This window comes from Rhinopithecus roxellana, chromosome 18 (assembly GCF_007565055.1).
Source record: "Rhinopithecus roxellana isolate Shanxi Qingling chromosome 18, ASM756505v1, whole genome shotgun sequence".
NCBI lineage: Eukaryota > Metazoa > Chordata > Mammalia > Primates > Cercopithecidae > Rhinopithecus > Rhinopithecus roxellana.
Window position 1 is genome coordinate 66,883,036 of NC_044566.1, and position 13,212 is coordinate 66,896,247.

At 43.9% G+C, this 13,212-nt stretch overlaps 1 protein-coding gene across 2 annotated transcripts in view; it reads right to left on the minus strand.

The window, feature by feature from the left end:
- SACS (sacsin molecular chaperone) overlaps positions 1 to 10,243 on the minus strand; it is a 94,018-nt gene extending 83,775 nt beyond the window's left edge. For both annotated transcript variants that reach the window (XM_030922045.1, XM_030922043.1), the window contains exon 1: positions 10,135 to 10,243. The gene's annotated coding sequence lies outside the window, so the exon portion shown is untranslated. The remainder of the gene's footprint in view (positions 1 to 10,134) is intronic.
- Between the last annotated feature and the right edge of the window lie 2,969 nt (positions 10,244 to 13,212).

Consider the following 13,212-nt stretch of genomic DNA (forward strand, 5'->3'; position numbering starts at 1 on the left):
TGCTAGGCGGAGGTTGCAGTGAGCCGAGATCACACTACTGCACTTCAGCCTGGAGGACAGAGCAAGACTCCATCTCAAAAAAAAAAAAAAAAAAATGAATTTAGGAAAAAATGTCTTGGGGATAAACCTAAAGAAAATAGGAAATAAAGATGAGAGCAGAATTAATGAAAGAGAAATAAAAGTTAATTCTTTAAAAACACTACTAAAGGCCGGGCGCGGTGGCTCAAGCCTGTAATCCCAGCACTTTGGGAGGCTGAGACGGGCGGATCACGAGGTCAGGAGATCGAGACCATCCTGGCTAACACGGTGAAACCCCGTCTCTACTAAAAAAATACAAAAATCTAGCCGGGCGAGGTGGCGGCGCCTGTAGTCCCAGCTACTCGGGAGGCTGAGGCAGGAGAATGGCCTAAACCCGGGAGGCGGAGCTTGCAGTGAGCTGAGATCCAGCCACTGCACTCCAGCCCGGGAGACAGAGAAAAAAAAAAAAACACACACACACACACACTACTAAAATTGGCAAACTTCTGGAAGACTGATCAAGGTAAAAGAAAAAAAGTCATCCGTGCACCATGGCTCATGCCTGTAATCTTAGCACTTTGGGAGGCCACGGAGGCCAGATCACTTAGGCCCAGGAGTTTGAGACCAGCCTGACCAACACTGGTAGAACCCCATCTCTACTAAAAATACAAAACTAGCCAGGCGTGGTGGCGGGCGCCTGTAGTCCCAGCTACTCCGGAGGCTGAGGCAGGAGAATTGCTGGAACCCGGGAGGCAGAGGTTGCAGTGAGCCAAGATCGCGCCATTGTACTCTGGCCTGGGCAACAGGAAACTCAGTCTTAAAAAAAAAAAAAAAAGTAGAAAGGAACTTTTTAAGGGGCAAACTAAAAGGCAAGTCTGGTGCTTAGCAGTGATAAGGATATTTCTCGATCTCTATTTCTACTTAGCATGTATTGGAGAGGGCAGCCAGAACAAGACAGAAAAAACAAAGAGGAACAGGGAGGAGGGGAAGGGAGAACAAAACCGTCACTATTCACTGATAGAGTGTTCAAAAAAATTCAGACAAACTGACAATGTCAATAACAGATTTTTTCAAGATTACTGATATAAGTTAAATTGCATTTCTACATACCAGCAAGAGTTTAAGAGAAAAGTATTTGTTAATGACAGACATTTATCATAGCAAGAAAAAATGTTACCTTGGAGTAATTATAATGAAAGACCTTGTATAGGAATTTTAGGAAGAAAATCTATAAACTTTAATGAAAGACATTAAAAAGACCCTTTAAAAATGGAGATATGTACCTGATGAACCAGAAGGTTAAATATTATTGAAATGTCAACTCTCCTCAAATTGATCTTTTAATTCAAAGCAATTTGAATCAAAACCCCAACAACCTTGTAAAATAAAAACACAATAACCAAAGACACTACTTAAGAAGAAGAGGGAAGACTTCCTCTAGAAGATACTAAGCTTTAACAAGAAACCATAATAATTATGTGGCATTCACACGGGAACAATCAAAGAGAGGAAAAGGCTCGGAAGCAGACCCTTGCATTAACGGGAACCTGACACATGAGAGAAGTATCAGAGGGGTTTAGTGGGGAAAGCTGGGCCATTCCAAAAATGTTACTGGGGCAAGCGGCCAACTATATGGACACAAGCACGAAAATGTATCTGAACCCCACACTGTGCACAAGTATCACTTCTAGATGATTAAGCACATAAGTGAGAAAATCAAACCTTAATGAGACTATTACACCTATATAGATTTTCAGCCCTAATAATGAAAAACAAGCTACGTGAGGAGAAACTTTCTGATGTGCTGTTTTATATAAATGAATGGAACCTGAGTTTCCATGAAACAAGTCCAAACACACGTTTTGTAGAATCTCAGATACGACATTTCAGGGGCTATCAGGCTTATATATCAACATATGAACATCCAGTTCTAATACTGAAAACCAAGCTATGTGCAAAGAAGCTTTGGGATGTGCTGTTTTAAATCACTGAATGGAACCTGAGTTTCCATTAAACAAGTCCAAACACACGTTTTGTAGAAACTAAATAATTCCATTTCTGAGGTTATTAGGCCTATACATGAACCTATGACTATCCAGCCCAATTAATTATTATGAAGATATGGGTGAAGGAGCTTTGTGATGTGCTCTATTATATCACTGAATGGAACTTGTTTCATTGTGTCCAGCGGTGGCCTGGGCCTGAGCCTGGTACCTGGTGAATACCTCAAGTCCAGTGTGTGCCTGGGGTCTGATGTCCATCTGGGTACTGGTGTCCACTTGGGGCCTGATGTTCGCCTCGAGCTGGATGGCCCCTGGGGTCAGGGTCTCCACCTGCGGCTTGATGTTCACCAGGGGCCTAGGTATCTACCTGGGGCCTCCTGTTCACCTTGGCCCTGGTATTTACCTGGGGACTGGACATCCACTTGGGGCCTGAGGTTCATCTGGGGCCTGGTGTTCAACTGGGGCCTATGTGTCCACCTGGGACCTGACATACAGTTGCCTGATGTCCATCTGGGGCCTGGTTTCCACCTGGGGCCTGAATGTACCTGGAGCCTTGTGTCCACCTGGGGCCTGGTATTAACCTGGGCATCCACCAGGGGCCTGATGTTCAGCTGGGGCCTAGGTGCCAAACTGGGACCTGATGTTTACGCAGGGACTGGAGTCCACTTGGCTAGGGCCTGGCATCTACCTGGTGTCTGATGTCTGGTGTCCACCTAGAGTCCTGTGTCACTTGGGGCCTGATGTTGTGCTGGGGTCTTGGTGTCCACTGAGGCCTTATATCTGTGGTGGTGGGGAAGAGGGGAGGGGAATCCTTGTCCCCGTGGGCCCCACCCATCCCCATGGGCCCTGCCCTCTTCCTGGGGAGAGTGGGTGGGGAGTTTCTGTGCCCCCACCCCTCAACATCCAGGAATTCACCCTCCTGCACACGCAGTGGGGAAGGCGCCATTTTTGCCCACTTGGTGCCCCGTTAAGTTGCCCCTACTGCTCTGCTCAGGGTGTGAAGATCTCAGGTGGGTGCTGGACTGGGGGCCCCGGAGCTGCACCCCACCTGACTCCCTGCGAGAGCGGGCTCGTGCCTGTGAGCTAGAGCACGGCCGCCGGGGGTCTGTGTGACATGGCAAAGAATACTAGTATATACAAAACTTTTATACGATTGAAATGTTGTCGATAGTGAAATTAAAATGCAGTACAATAAGATTGCCTTGTAGGGGCATGGTATTTCAGATTTGTTAAAGCGATTTCATAGGGATGATCTTATTTCAGTCTCTAAGTCTAGTGATTTGATAGGGAATTGTGAATTTCGTTATATAGAGAAGGAAACGGGTGTCCAGAAGAGTCCAGCAACAGCCCATACTTTGGTCTTCTCTTCACCATGGCTTGAAAATCACATAATCTTGCTGTGCCCAACTTTCCTCATCCCTAAACAGTTGCCTTATCCATGAACCACATCACTGCAACATCAAACTGAGCTGTGTCCTAACAGCATTTAGTCAGCTGCATATGGTTTTTGCGAGTATTAGATGCTGCTACTTTTGCTGAGGTAGTATTTTTTAACACATGAAGTGACATGAAATGTGTTCATGATGTTCTCTGCCCACTGATTTCATGACCTCCTCTCATGCTCCAGGTCTCAAAACAACCAGTGCTGTCCAACAGCTATTAGGTCCCAGGGCTCCCCTCCCCCCAGCTTGGAACCTGAAGCCACTGCCCACAGTTAACAAGCACGTGTGCCACTCAGTGACCTCTTGGCCTTCCCAGCAAAACTACCCTGTTTTGGCATCTGGGCTTGACCCACAGCAGGAAAACTTGGCACTACAGTACATATGATCTCATTTAAGAAGGAGGAAGATAAACATGCCATCTGCACTTACTCACCGACGGGAAAAGTTCTGTGAGTTACACAGTTTGAAACAGGAACAGCCAGGAGACTGGGGACTTAAATCACAGCTATTGTATAAATAAAAGGAGCTGTTCCCTGAGCTAAACGCCGCCCTTTGGCAGAGGTAAGGCCTTTTGGCAGAGGGAGGCAGGAGAAGAGTGCAGGAAGTGAAGAAGTTCCTGAGGTGACAAAGTGAATTGCACCAGAGAGAAGGCGGGATAAAGCAAGCTTCCCAGGAACTAGCACAGGAACCCCTGGCTGTCCCCCGAGGACAGGACAAGAAAGTCCTCTCCTGCAGGAATGAGATTAAAATATAATCAGGAGCCACGCGAATACTCTATCTCCTTTGATACGCTGTCTTCCCTGTTGGTTTAAGGGTGTCTTTGGGGCTAGTAAAGCCCCTCTTCCCTGAAGGATTCCTTCCCTTTTCATGGTGTTCAGTGCTGCCGTGTTCACACACGCCTCTGCAGCTGCACCTGGCAAAATAGATTGAGTTTCCCTAGAAATGCTCTTTGAGAAAGGAATAGAGGCAGAATTGTCTTTGGTGATCTCCTAAGAATGGGGTCCATGTTCATCTGAAGATGGGAATGAAAAATTCATCCTTTTGGTCCGACCAAATTCATACATGGCTAAATCCTCTGGGATATGGTGAAGGCTGACCCTTGAAAGCCCCTAACATTACAGAAACAAGGAGCCAAATGCAGCGACTTCAGGCCCACAGAACGCCTTCATGGGAATTAACAGCAAAGTAATCATCTCACTCTCCTAACTTCGGGAGAAAGGATGAGTCAGCAAAGACTAAATTGGTTTAAAAATAGAACCTTTGCAAAATGGAAAAGTCGGATGAATTCACGCTATAAATCAATAGACCTGAAAATGTAAGGCACAGCAAGTATTTTGGATGACATTAATGAAAGACCTGTGTTGGCACAGGGTGCTGCAGGAAAGGTCGGGGGTCACCACAGCCACTCCCCGACCTTAAATTGAATATGTCCGTAAAATAGTTTCTAGAGCACAAAAGGTGAAGCTAAAGGTGAGTGCTACTGATCTTTGATGTGTGTGTAATTAAAGATTTCGATGTAAAATGTACAACAGAAAAGACACTGTATTTCAATAAGAAAAATATATAAATTATTCCTCCAGTCCTCCAAATCCCTTCTGTGTCATACAAATCTTTCTCGTCTGCTTTGCTGAAAGTTCCTCGAGAATATCTTATTCACCTTTGACTCTCCTACTTAGGTTTATGCATACAGAAAGTATTCAATAAAGATTGAAGAATTTAGTCACTTTGGCCAATTTACAGATAATAAAACTACACATATTTTGTATGTAGTTTATCTAGCCTCAGATTCTAGCTTGTCAACAGGCCGAGCTGATTGTGGGAGGCAGGAGGCTAGGGGGCTGGCACTGAAATAGAAGGTCCCAGAGTCTTAGATTTACCTTCAAAAGCTCAATTTATCCTCAAATATACAATTTTACACAAAAATAACATTACATATGAGAGAATTGTATGGTACGTGAATATCTCAATAAAGCTGTTAAATGAAATTTTAAAAATAGATTATATGACTAAAATATATTTTATTTTTAAGTGTCGTTTCAATACATGATAATATCTTAATTGATATTATCTAATAATATATGACTTTTTGAAGGGAAAAATAATATTCAATTATTTCTTTAAAAAGTAACTCTTTGGGGAGGATTGACCATGTAAAATCATGGCAGAGGCTCACTAAACTGTTATTCAGTCATTGAAGTAGGGATTTTTTTTTTTTTTTTTTTTTTTTTTTGAGACGGAGTCTCACTCTGTCACCCAGGCTGGAGTGCAGTGGCGCCATCTCAGCTCACTGCAAGCTCCGCCTCCCGGATTCACACCATTCTCCTGCCTCAGCCTCCCGAGTACCTGGGACTACAGGCGCCACCACCACACCTGGCTAATTTTTTTGTATTTTTAGTAGAGATGGGGTTTCACCGTGTTAGCCAGGATGGTCTCGATCTCCTGACTTCATGATCTGCCGGCCTCGGCCTCCCAAAGTGCTGGGATTACAGGTGTGAACCACTGCGCTTGGCCCAGCCCGAGGTAGGGATTTTTAACCTATCATGAATCCCATTTAAGGAGCAGGAAGCTGAGGCTACAGGAGGTTAAGTGTCAGAACTAGTATGATGTGGAGCCAGGTTCCAAAACCCAGTATATCTTACTCCGAATACATTAAAATCTTGGGTACTTTTTATTATTATTCTTAGCAGGGACTCTCAGGAATATGACGGTAAATTGAACATAGATCTGTTCTTCATAATCAGGATTGTCTCTGGATGGTCACTTAGCATAAACGTTTAATAAATAATATTGGCTGGGCTCAGGCCTGTAATCCCAGCACTTTGTGAGGCTGAGGTGGGCAGATCACTGGAGATCAGGAGTTTAAGACCAGCCTGGGCAACATGGTGAAACCCTGTCTCCACTAAAAATACAAAAATTAGCCAGGCATGGTAGCAGGCACTTATAATCCCAGCCACTAGGGAGGCTGAGGCAGGAGAATCATGAACCAGGGAAGTGGAGGTTGCAGTGAGCTGAGAGGTTGCAGTGAGCTGAGATTGCACCACTGCACTCCAGCCTGGGTGACAGAGTTAGACAACATCTCAAAATAAATAAATAAATAAATAAATAAATAAATAAATAAACTAAAGGGATATTTGGTATAATTGACAGAAAATTCATAAAGATTGGTTGTAATTTATGTTTGAAGCTTAAAGACCTAACAAACTAATCTCCTTAGGCTCTAAGTAGCTATCATTGATCAAAGCTCTGTTTATTTCATGTTGCCAAATTTAGCAAATAAAAACCATAAATATAAGCATATACACTTTGAGTTTCAGATAAACCGTGAATTATTTTTTAGTATGTCTATGTCTTATGCAATATTTAGTGTATTTTATCTTGTAATCCCATTAGGGTTTTTTAAATGGTTAAATTTATCATTGCATTAAAAACAAGGAAAAAGGCTAAACTATTACTATGGGAAAACGTGCACAAATTCTAGATACATATAAAATTCAAATACTCCTTTCTAGCACTTAGTACTTTAACGAGGTAGGGAGGTTTATAAAATTTAAATTATCATCAATAATTATATTAGGGTGGCTTTGATTTATTTTTAAGTGTCATTTCAGAACACATTAAAAGGCTATGTGGACTGTAGAGCCCTCATTTTCTGCCCTAGATGACAGACTCCTGTAATCTCGAGCAGAACATTTACAACAAATATTTGTCTGGATGTAAGGTTATTACAACTGGACCATAGATCTCTCCTGACAAAACCCTGAGCCAGCGTGGCACCTTGGGTTTCACATCATCATCAACTCGAAGTGCCCTGAGGGGGATACCATGGTAGGAACAGAGCTCAGAGTTCAGTCTGAGAACTTGCTGATGCTCACCAAGAGAATCCAGTCTTACCATCTAGTCAGTCTCTCCTTTTACTACTAAGAAATACTTGGGGTTCTACTCTCTCTTAAGGTTACATTTTGTAATCTGCAAAATGGGGCTACCTGTTTCATAAGGTTATTGTAAGAATCAATGAGACAAAAGCGTTTAATTTGATCAAATAATTGTTATAAACTGAGGCTACCCCAAAGAGAGATATCTGAATCATGTAGCCAGAACCTGAAGGAAATCGAAAGATTATTCTATGTCTCTTACCTTAGAGGCTTTCTAATTAGCACAAAGAGAAGCCAAAGCAGGGCTAGAGCCACACCTTTGGTCCCCAATCCAGTGCTTTTCCCAGCTTCGCTATGTTCCCCCTTAGGTAGGGGTGAAACGGCCTCATCCTAGACGTTAAAATCTGACACATCCTGGCTAACACGGTGAAACCCCGTCTCTACCAAAAATACAAAAAACTAGCCGGGCGAGGTGGCGGCGCCTGTGGTCCCAGCTACTCGGGAGGCTGAGGCAGGAGAATGGTGTGAACCCAGGAGGCAGAGCTTGCAGTGAGCCGAGATGGCGCCCCTGCACTCCAGCCTGGGTGACAGAGCGAGACTCGGTCTCAAAAAAAAAAAAACAAAAAACTGACACATATCCTAAGTGTAGAGTTAAGGAAAGGAAAGATGGCAGGATAAAGACATATAAAGTAGAAATTAAAATAGTAACAGGATTGACAGTGCAAAGAGCAAATTGCCACCTAGGCTGTCCAAGATCAGAATAGCAATGGGAATTGTCCTGACTTCCAATTCGGCATCCTTCGCATCAATCACATTTAGCAGTCCTCATGTAGGCTCATGGTGGGAGCAGTCAACATCATCATCACTGCTGCTGTCATACAGGATTTAGGAAGAGTTGTACAAAGGGAATTGCCCTTCCCTCTTCCAAAGAATACTCCTATGGCAACATGGAAACATCAGCATTCCTTTTATAGACAAGATGGCTTAGTGTTTCATGTATAGCAAGAACTGAATATGTATTTTGTACTGATCAGAACTCATTCAGATGCACTCAGCCGAAAGTTCATTTCAAAATGTATTCCTTTAGGGAAATAGCACATGAATCTCTTTAGCATGCTTCACCATGGATGGGTGGTTAGGTAGATGGTGGACCGAGTGAGAAAATGACAAACTCTTACTAAATAGTGACACTGTGTGAAGAACCCTGCTAGCACCTTCACACACATCACCTGGTTTCAACCCTGTGACCGTTAAGTGAATAACTGCATCACAGGAGGGAACTGAGGTTCGCAGAAGTCACGTGGATTGTCAGGGGCTGCAGGGAGGACGTGGTAGAGCTGAGATTGGAACCCGGGGCTTCTGGGAGCAAATCCAGCGTAAAGCAATAGTTCCTGAGATGCTTCGGATGTAAGCAAACCTTGGTCTTCAAGTTCTACAATTGGACTTTTCTTCCTATTATGTGAGGAATAGAAAATACTTACTCATGGAAAAGTTCAAGTAAGATATAAGGAAAATAGGTATGTGGAAAATCTGGCTTGCTTGGTTTGAAAGAGACTCAAGGAGTCTTTAAGATCCAAAGAGAAAAGAAAGAAAAACTTGCCCGGACAGCCTAGGAAGGTGAAGAAAGGATGAAAGGGAGGCTCAGGAGGAGAGAGGAAAGGAAACGGGGATCGTTGTCACAGCCCAAAGTAAGGCTTCAGGGCAAGATTAGGGAAGGCAGTTTGGATGGTCCGAAGTAAAACTATTGGGCCATGATGACCCTGCATTAACCTAGAATGAATCTGGTTATCAATGGGCAGCTTAAGAAAAACAATATGGCCAATCCACTTGTCATGTGACAAATAAAATGGGATTGTGTCAATTATTATTATTATTAGTTTAATCCATGACCTGTGAATCAATTACTTTTATCTGCACTGATAGCGAAATGAAGAGTTCCCCTTCAAAATAACTTCAGCGCAGCTTGCGCTTTAAGCACATGGATTCCACCTGGCTTCTGCCTTTTAAGTGGAATGGGCTTTTATCCATCTTCAGAGGCAGAGAGAATAAAATTAAAGCCAAAACGATTGATATGTTATAATAGAAACAAATCCAGTCCTCTTCTCTGAGGTATTGACCTTGTTTTAAGGAATAAAAAAAGACAGCGAGAGAGAGGTTTTGTTGCTAAAGCTGGAATACTCTTTCAAAGAATCTAATGATCACTTACTAGAATAAAATTAAATATGTGAAATATTTTTAACTAAAAGCAGGATTTTCAAATATTATATAAGATAACCACAACATATGGCATTGTTTGAAGGCATGCTGTTTAAAGTGAGAGCAATTTTACAAATTAACTGTAAGCTGCTTTGAGAATCCCATCTTATTGTTCAGCAAGACTCTGGACCCCACACTGTGTTACTGCAACAGCTCCATTGTGGCAGTGCATGGCAACCCCGGTGGAAATTAAAATGACAAAGCGGCGAGTCCAGCATCTTGACCGCGGCAGATTTCTCTAGTCACCTTGCAGCCGCTCTTCACCCACAAATTCACAAGCAGTCAACCCAAACTACATTTTCAGAAGAGCTCATTACTCACAGCTGCAGAGCACGCTGAAGGCCCTCTCGTCTCTGTCCTCTCCGAAGGCAGGTTTGTTAAGGAAAGTGGCCCCTTACCTCCCCCAGCAGCTGCAGTGGCCGAGCCCTGGTTTCCCAAGACTCAGAGGACCCATGGCCAACCACACCATGGAGCCCGCCCATCCCCACACTGCTCCTGCAGCTGCCCTTCTCGCTGGCCACCCAGCTGGAATCTCGGACTTACTGGGGGCTGTGGGCATCAGGGTCTCTCGGTCTTTGTTTTCCTCCAGTGCCATCAGCAGGTCCCAGCGTGACTGTCCTGCAGCCGCACTGGGTCCAGGCGGCTCCTGCCGCAGTCAGTTGCTCCCCCTACCCAGCGGCCTTTTTTTTCTTCTTAAAGAGACAGGACTGTCATCAACCTTAGGTGTCAGTAATGCTGCAAGTGCAGCCTTGTCGTTCAGTGTGGGGGTGACAGCCAACCACACGTTTTTGTTCTGTCTGCTTGCAAAGGCTAATTTTTAGCAGTACGTATAGCTAACAGAAGACTGGCTCTGTTAAACACCAGCTGTGCGACCTTAGACAAGTCACACGTGGGTCTCGAGTTCCTCACAGGAAATGAAGACCTGTGGCCTGGTAATGTTGTAGCTCACAATCTGCTTTTTGTATGTTATTTGAAGTGGCATATGAGGTTCCAATGGTTAAAAAAAAAACAAGCATTCACTCAAAATGTGTTGTAAACTGTGAAATGCTATACAATTGATCCTGTTCTAAGTTGAAATTGCTAGTCTCACTTGAATAATAAAAAATATTGTAACTGTTATTTTCTGGCTTCCTCTGGTGGGGGATGTGAAATACCACCAGCATTTATTTCATTTCGGCACACGGCTATCCTGCCACTGGCCTGGGTACATCATATTCCTCATGATAGTCTCCTAGTAGAACTGCCTACTTTATCCGTAGAAATCTAGAATTTGGGCTTATTTGGAAATACTGGAGCTTGGAAGCTTCCTATTGCTTCGCTTCTGCGGAAAATTCCTCTTAAGTCAGTTCAAACAACTCCAGACCTGAAAAGGCTCAAATGATCTCTCCTGGGAGAAGACCAAAGCAAGCCCCAAATGTCAGCACCAACCTGAGAAGGAGAGCCCCTGTTTCTTGTACCTGGCCCTGCCCTGGTCTGACCCAGAAGATGCCACGTCTAATGGTGTCTCCTTCACATCCTAGACTCACAGATTTGTGCCCATATTATTTCCTGGGAGATAGGAGGGAAACCTCCTGTTCTAACAAAAGGACCAAATAATCACAAACAAAGCCAGTTTCTATTGGGGAGAAATGGTGTCTTGTGGGGCCTTTTCATTGAGTTCTCACCGTAGTGCCGTGTGGACCAACAGGCCCTCACTGACTTGCGCCCGTGGAGTGAGCCTGCCTCTCTGAGGCTGAACTAATGTGGTTCAGTTGTCATCAGTTTAATTTAGCACACAAATATGGAGCACTTGCTGTGTTCCTGGCATCAGCTAGACACTGTGGACTAAACGGTGAATACCCAGTGTGTTGCTCCCCTAGCAGGCTCTTCTACTCACAACTGTAAACCATTACACCCCCAATGGGAAAAGTTATAAATAATTACATATATAAAAACTATATATATGTGTGTGTGTGCGTGTGTATGTATATATAGTTTTCAGAAAGGTTAGACCATTTTGCCTACATACTCACACTAAATAAAGGTATCCTGTGAAATATTGGTTATTCAGAAATAGTGTCGCTTAGCTAGGTATGGTGGAACATGCCTGTAGTCCTAGCAACTCGGGAGGCTGAGGAAAGAAGATTGCTTGAGGCCGGGAGTTTGAGACGAGCCTGAGCAACATAGCAAGACCTCAGGCTGGGTGTAGTGGCTCACGCCTGTAATTCCAACACTTTGGGAGGCCAAGGTGGGTGGATCACTTGCGGCCAGGAGTTCAAGACCAGCCTGGCCAATATGATGAATCCCCGTCTCTACTAAAAATACAAAAATTAGCTGGGTGTGGTGTGTGCACCTGTAATCTCAGATACTTGGGAGGCCAAGGCAGGAGAATTGCTTGCACCTGGGAGGCAGAGGTTGCAGTGAGCTGAGATCGCGCCACTGCTCTCCAACCTGAACAACAGTGTGATACTCTGTCTCAAAAAAACAAAAACAAACAAACATAGCAAGACTTAATCTCTACAAAAATTAAAAAATTCAGCAGGCATTGGTGGTGCATGCCTGCAGTCCTAGCTACTCGGGAGACTGAGGTGGGAGGATCACTTGAGCCCAGGAGTTTAAAGTTACAGTGAGCTATGACTACACCACTGCACTCCAGCCTGGGTGACAGAGTGAGACCCCATCTCTAAAATTAAAAAAAAAAAAAAAGACAAAAAAATAGTGGTGCAATGTAGAAGTCAAAGCTTAAATACCCTTGTGAGCACGGCCTATGATACACCTAGTTACTGTCACAACAAATTGCAGGTGTTTATATGTGGCTTTCTACACATTCAGAAGGTGATTTCATGTGCATTGCCAGCCCTTCACTCTGCCACTGTCCAGAGATGATGGCACATGCAATAAACCTTATGAGTTCAGTTACACTCATGGTACCATTTATGCTACTGAAATGTTGTCAGAAGATTTAGACTTTGTCCTAAAAATTTAAGAAAGCAAAGATTTCTGGATAATTCATGAACCACAGATCTTCCACATTCTGGGCAAAGATTGACCATTAACATATCCAGGTCAGAGGTCAATATGTCTGTGATGGTTAATTTTAGGTGTCAACTTGACTGGGCTAAGCAATGCCCAGGTAGCTGGTAAAGCATCCTCTCTGGGTGTGTCTGTGAGGATGTCTGCCAAAGAGACTAGCGTTTGAATTACTAGACTGGGTAAAGATCAGACGGACATCATCCCACATGAGGGCCCAGATAGAACCAAAAGTCAGAGGAAGGACAAATTCTCTCCCTGTCTCTCCTTGAGCTGGTACATCCCATCTTCTCCTACCTTGGACATCAGAGTTCCTGGTTCTCAGAGCTTCAGACTCCAGGAGTTACACCAGCACCCCACCTCATTGTCAGGCCTTTGGCCTTGTACTAGGATTTACACCACCATTAGCTTGCCTGGTTCTCAGGCCATCAGACTCAGACTGAATCACACCAACAGCTTTCCTGGTTCTCCAGCTTGCAGATGGCAGATCAGAGGACTTATTGGCTTCCACAAGCACATGAGTCAATTTCCATAATAAATCCCTTCTTACATATCTATAAATATTTTTGGTTCTGTTTCTCTGGGGAACCCTAAGACAATGTCTCCACCTTA